Source organism: Oncorhynchus nerka, linkage group LG8 (assembly GCF_034236695.1).
Source record: "Oncorhynchus nerka isolate Pitt River linkage group LG8, Oner_Uvic_2.0, whole genome shotgun sequence".
In the NCBI taxonomy this organism is placed as follows: Eukaryota; Metazoa; Chordata; class Actinopteri; order Salmoniformes; family Salmonidae; genus Oncorhynchus; species Oncorhynchus nerka.
In genome coordinates, this window is record NC_088403.1 from 23,232,003 (window position 1) to 23,238,002 (window position 6,000).

Here is a 6,000-nt window from a genome sequence, read left to right on the forward strand (position 1 = left end):
TTAATGGTTGTTCCCGTTTAGAAGTGTTAGGTAGTCTCATAACTTAGTATTCCCAACCCTGGCATTCATTCTGAATATAGGTTAGGGGTGAATAAAAATGTAAAATGTTGGATATACCTGGCTGGATTCCAATAGGAATTATACATCACTTTGAACGCCAGCATAATGTGACTTGCAGGCCGGATGTGATGAGTTTCAGGCCACTGTACTAGGGTTAAATGAGGCCTTCAAAATAATAGTATTTAAATTATTATTATTTGTATTTGTTTTGGAAAGTTTTTATTTATAAACTTCCTTAAAAACAGCTCATATATTTATACATCATTTTTACACATAAAAAAAAAAAATAAAGGCACAAAAAACAGCATTTGAATATTACATTTATATTTGTTAAAAAGTACAAGTTGTTTATTGAAAACAATAAAACAACCATCAATAAAAGTACATTTTCTTGTAAAAGCCATTTAAAATGTGCACAAATTATTTAACAAAGGTAAAATATTTTTAAGATATGGAAAACATGTTAAAAAGCTGTCTTCCGTCCTTTGTACAGGAACAGGGTGAGTCCTTATCAAACTCGCCTCCTCCTGCTCTTCTGAATCAATTACCGTCCTGTCCTTCGGGGCCCAGAGCAGATCCCTCCCCTAGGGGCATCGCCCTTGGTGCCGTGGCCGCCGGGACCTTGGGTGTTGTGGGGGACCCTTCATCTGGGGTCGAGGCCCCATTTCTTCTGTACCACCCCAGGGCTTCCGTGGCTACCATGGCCACTGCCTGGGGGTGGTCTACCAGCAGGTTGCGGGAGGACCGCAGTGCATCCTTCAGACATGTGAGTGTGGACCAGAGCTTGGGTGAAGGCCTTCGGTGGAATAGGCCTTTCGGCCCACCCCATACAGCACGAGCTGGGGCATTAGGTCCTCCCCTGCTGGCAGACACGGGGAGATCAGGGGGCCTGCTTCCTTCCACAGGTCCCTGGCGGCTCTGCACTCCCAGAGCAAGTGCCTCACCAACTCATCTTGGCCGCAACGTGGTCGGGGGCACGCGGATGTCCTCGCCATGCCCCGGGAGTGCATAACGGCCCTGACCGGGAGGATCTCGTGGGCGACCATCCAGGACAGGTCCCGTTGCCGATTCAGCAGAACAGGATGGGCCACGTTGCACCAAACCGTTGTGGGCTCGCCTATAGCAAGCCTGCACTCTCGACACACTGGTTCCCACTCCTGCACAAGAGAGAGAAGAGAGCTGTGTTTAGTTAAAACCGTGATTGCCTGTTTTTCCAGTTTAAAATGTTTTTAAAACTTTTGGAGCTGGACATAGTGTGTGGGGAGCAGGAATGAGACTGGGGCTTGCATGTCAACTGGGATCAGCCCTAGTCCTGAGGTATGATCCCAGCCAGAACCGTGCAAGGGCCTGGGTCTTGTTGTTGACCGGGGAGTTGGCAAGAGTGAGATGTAATGCTGGGTAGCAGCTGCCCAAGAACAAGTAGTCAGACAAGACTTCCCCCCCTTGGACCTGGGCCTCTTAACCACCTCCCTCCTCAGCCTCTCCCACTTGCTTCCCCACAGAAAGTAAAATAGCATCCACTCCAGAGCTAAAAGAGTTGTATGTGGGGGGGATCTAAACAGAACTGATTAATAAAATATCATATTCACTTAAGATCTCACTTGGTGAAGGTCACAGGACTGAACAGGAATGAATGTAACAACCATGTCTCTGTCACTAGCAAACAGTCATAAGTGATACTGGCAACTCTAAAATTCACTTGGAAGGCACACTGGGAAATGTGCAAATATGGCTCAACACCCTACAGCATTAAAACACCCAATTGCATTTATCAATGCAGTTCGGTAAAGAACCATCATGTTTCTTGTAGAACCTTATATTGATTTGTGTACGGTTCTACAAAGAACCATCCCATTTAAGGTTTTGGCATCGCTCTGAATAACATTCCAACTGGAACATTTATTTTTAGGAGTGTAGACGAATAAGCTACCCTAACCTGTAATAGTAGGCTGTAGTGGGAATGTGAAAGTAAATTAGACTATAGCCCATCAGCATTATAGGCCTATGCAACGGCTGCGGGAGGGGTGAAGTCTGTTGTTGTTCTTCTTGTCTCTCTATACACAGTATGTCTATACGTGTTTATCCTACGATGGAGGATGTGGACCAAGATTTACCAACAGAGTTTACAATTTTTCAAAATCATGGAAGGTTCAGCAAATGCGCCCAACTTTGGTAATGATCTAAATCATATTTAATTTTTTACATGAGGTAATGCAATGCACAGATTTACAGAATCATTATTATTGTGAAATACTGCATAAACCTTTATGTTGACCTTATTGGCCACTCAGATAACTGTTAAAAGTTTACAATGTCATGCTTTGTTTATTTAACTGTATTGCTGCATTTTGGTTTAATGTGGTCTTCAAATAAATGACAAGCTTACTTTACAACCTAATGTGAAATTAAATGTGAAATCTTACATTTTCCACAGAAAAAAAATACATTTGTCATGACTTCATCTTTGGACGCTGCTCTCAACAAGGTACAGTAACTGCTTGCTTAACAGTATTGCTAACTTTCTCACAAGTCCTTACCGGTTAGTGATCTCAAATCCTCTGTCTTGCAAACAACGTGTTGTTAGGATGCCGTTAGACAATGGGGATGTGTAAAAATGAAATAAAAGCATTGAAGATGTTCTTTTGTCCTACAGTTGCCAGATACTTTATCCTGTTGCAGGATACTTTTTGTAGTTAACTTTATCACCATGTCTCGTGGGCACCGCAAAGTTTGCCGCCTTGCTACGGTTTCCTCCCGGGACCAGCCAGATGCTGTCTTTGCTACCAAGTGGACCTGGTACTGGGAGGAAAACCATGGTGGCTGGACTCCATATTTGTCACCAGTATGTAGTGATGATACCTAATTTCTCCCTCTAATATGGCACAAAGAAAATAAGAAAGTGTGTGTGTGTGTGTGTGTGTGTGTGTGTGTGTGTGTGTGTGTGTGTGTGTGTGTGTGTGTGTGTGTGTGTGTGTGTGTGTGTGTGTGTGTGTGTGTGTGTGTGTGTGTGTGTGTGTGTGTGTGTGTGTGTGTGTGTGTGTGTGTGTGTGTGTGTGTGTGTGTCTCCTAAGACTGTGGAGGACCTAGAGAGGGTGTACATCGATCCCTCCCGTGGCTCGCTGATTGAGTTTACTGCTGGAAGATTCACCTATGAAGTACATTTGGAAGGTAGGCAGGTATCAGATGTGATTCAGTATGGTGTAGGTACAGTACAATTAAAATACTGGTCCTAAAAACAGGTTTACGGAAAACTAAAGATTGAACAATGAAACATGTTGTCCCATCTGAAACTCACAGGATAGTCAAATGTCATTATTGATAGGGAGTACCTTGTATGTTGTGTCTGTAGGTTACTCATCCATTTTTGTATACCTGTTTTAGTCTCTGAACTGAGAAATATATATTTTTAGTCATGATCCAGATAAATACAAGCTCACACACCCAAAGACTGGTAAGAAGACGGCCGATGTTCAAATCATCCATAGATGTTCAGAGAGCTACTGGGTAAGAGTGAAATACAGCAAACTCAATTGATGATTGATTTTCTAGGGGAAGGATACAACATTATGTAATTAGATTTTGGTTCACTGAGTATGATATTGGGTCTCTAGATTTGTATTATCTTTGCGGTATGATGAGGACCATGTGTTCGTTGATGACACTCGGAATGCCCTCATTTCTTTCTTAAGCACATCTAATACCACCATTTCTTCTGTGCCACCTTTTTGGGACCAGTCTCGGTTGCCTGGGATTGGCTTTGAGGTAATACAAAACACTGAGCATTGTGTCAATACTCACTGACTGGGAGTCTGACGTTACATTGAAATAACATTGAATATGAATTAGATTATGAGGACTTTGTCTTACTGTACATCTGTCTTCAGCAATAAAGTGATCTGCTGTCCTGATATTGTGCAGGAAAAAGTAAGATAAATTATTTTGTCTTAGTTAATGATCATACCAGATGATGTAAAGCATGGGTTGGCCAGGTTTTCCATTCCAATTTGAATGGCAAAGCAAATATATATATTTTCCATTAATGTATTTTGTAAATTAGTGTTTAGTTGCAGATTTATTTGTTAGATTAGTAATGCATAATTGACTGTATGGACACTCCCAAGACCTTAGTATTGTGTGTCCAAGCAATAGAAAGTTAAGGCTACTCAACTGTCAGCAGTTGACAAGGTCAGGGATGAACTGTGTATTGTGATTTGATAATATGGGGTGGCAGGTAGCCTAGTGGTAGAGTGTTGGACTAGTAACAGGAAGGTTGCAATATCAAATCCCCGAGCTGACAAGGTAAAAATCTGTCGTTCTGCCCCTGAACACTGTTCTTAGGCCGTCATTGAAAATAAAAATGTGTTCTTAACTGACTTGCCTAGTTAAATCAAGGTAAACTATAAAGTAGGGAAACTACACAAATGTCGTTTGATCATTTCTTGGGTTCACAGTATGCTAATAAACGCTTGCTTGTAATTTCTTTTTTCTTTTTTCTTTTTTTAAAACTATTTCTTACCTTGCCACCATCACCAACAGTGCTGAAAGAAGATTTAGTAATATAACTACCATGGACTAAATTCTGGTAATAGGACTCTGGGTTGTACCAAATAAGTTTGGATAGAGGACAGATGTCATAAAATGGTCAATGTGAAGTTCTGAAAAATGTTTCAGGATAATTTTAACCAACTTTGGATCTAAATAGAACTTTGTCAGGTGTGTCCATTAGTCTCCTCCCATGCCACCAACATTTACCCCTCCTCCTTTAGTACCTTTAGGGCCTATGGTAATTTCATGTTGTATGTTTTATGAAGATGAAAAAATTAATCTCTATCCATCAATAAAGTTGAATATGAAACTGATGTTATCTTGAATGTTTGTAAATGTAATTTTCAAGGAAATACTTTAATATTAAACTTCTGAAAACTACATTTTAAATCTGAATATTGAAAAAAAATTCTATGTGAATGCAATAGCCTAGTTATCAAGTTTGTCGCTAGGAGTTGAACTATGGTCCTATGACCTTTTGCCTTGACAAAGACGAGAGGCCAGGAAAACTGGTAGAAATGGGATTCATACTTGGATTCAAGTCCAAAAGCAAATTCTGTCCTATTGTCACGGCTCTCATCGGAATGAGGATCGGACAAAAGCGCAGCGTGGTAAGTGTTCATGATATTTTATTACTCAAAAAACACTCTTAACAAAATAACAAGGTGAAAAAAACTGAAACAGTTCTGTTGGGTGTTGACACTAAACATAAATTAACTATCCACAAAACACAGGTGGGGAAAAAGGCTGCCTAAGTATGATTCCCAATCAGAGACAACAATAGACAGCTGCCTCTGATTGGGAACCACACTCGACCAAAAACAAAGAAATAAAGAACCTAGATTGCCCACCCTAGTCACACCCTGGCCTAACCAAAATAGAGAATAAAAGCCTCTATGGCCAGGGCGTGACACCTATGGTTAACAACTCCTCGATTAATACCTATTGCAGGTTAGTCGAACAAGAGAAAAACAAACCATATTCAGAAGAACCTCACCAGGACAGAAAAACAGGAACTTAATGAACTAATGAAAGACTCATCTTTGGTTATCAAACCTGTGGTTGTTTTAGACTATGAAAAATAGAAATAAGAGATTCTGAGACAACTCAGTAATGAACCTTTCTATAGAAAACTGAGTGTTGTTCCCACACAAGTGGAGCAAGCCATATTAAACAACCTTATCTCAAAACCTGAATATGAATAGCTTTGCTGCAAATGTGCCATACCTCCATGCCTGTACATTTTGCCTAAATTACACAAACCTAAAACACAAGGAAATTATTCAGGCAGACCAGTGTTTGCAGGAATAGGCTCAATGCTAGAGCCATTGTCGAACTTTGTAGACTATTTTATTAAATCTCATGTGTAAGCATTGCCATCATATGTGAAAGACT